Source organism: Hydra vulgaris, chromosome 04, assembly GCF_038396675.1.
Source record: "Hydra vulgaris chromosome 04, alternate assembly HydraT2T_AEP".
Lineage (NCBI taxonomy): Eukaryota > Metazoa > Cnidaria > Hydrozoa > Anthoathecata > Hydridae > Hydra > Hydra vulgaris.
Window position 1 is genome coordinate 3,819,329 of NC_088923.1, and position 672 is coordinate 3,820,000.

A 672-nucleotide genomic window follows, 5' to 3' on the forward strand; every position below is an offset into this window, starting at 1 on the left:
ATTAATAACTTTTTGTAGTGGAGTTACTTAGACAATGCCTCTAAGTTTTTTTTTTGCATTAAAAGAATGGTATAATGGAGTAATAGAAAATCTATACATTTAATCTTGGGACCTTCGCCATTTCTCATAATGGCTGATTTTTGTACTCTAGTTAAAATATTTTATGACAGTTAGATGACTCAGCTTTTTTCGTAAGCAATATCCCCTTAATTTTTTTAAATCATTAAAATTGCAACAGGATACCCTTTACAAAAACAATAAAACATCTTGCGGGAATTTTTTATGTTTTGAGGTGTGTTTAATTACGTGAAATGTATTTAAAGTTTAAGGTCCCAATTTCGAAAATGTGCGATTTCACATAATACAAAAACAAACTTAGGATGCAGTTGCCTCATTGCCTTTAAATTTATTTTAAAAATCCCAAAATCCGACTATAACTCAGGAAGTATAAATATTTAGAAAAAAAATTTACAGGCTTCTTTCTAACCCTATTAACATTACTATATATAAAAAAGAGCATGATTGAAGGATATTACTTTTAAGCTAACAGCACTTATGCCTGGTTTTTTCAGAAAATGCTTCTTATACTTCAAAAAACAAACAAAGTGTTTATATTTTTTCTTCTTTTGCTTCTTGATTTTTTAATATTCTTTACATTTTAATGCCTTCTTA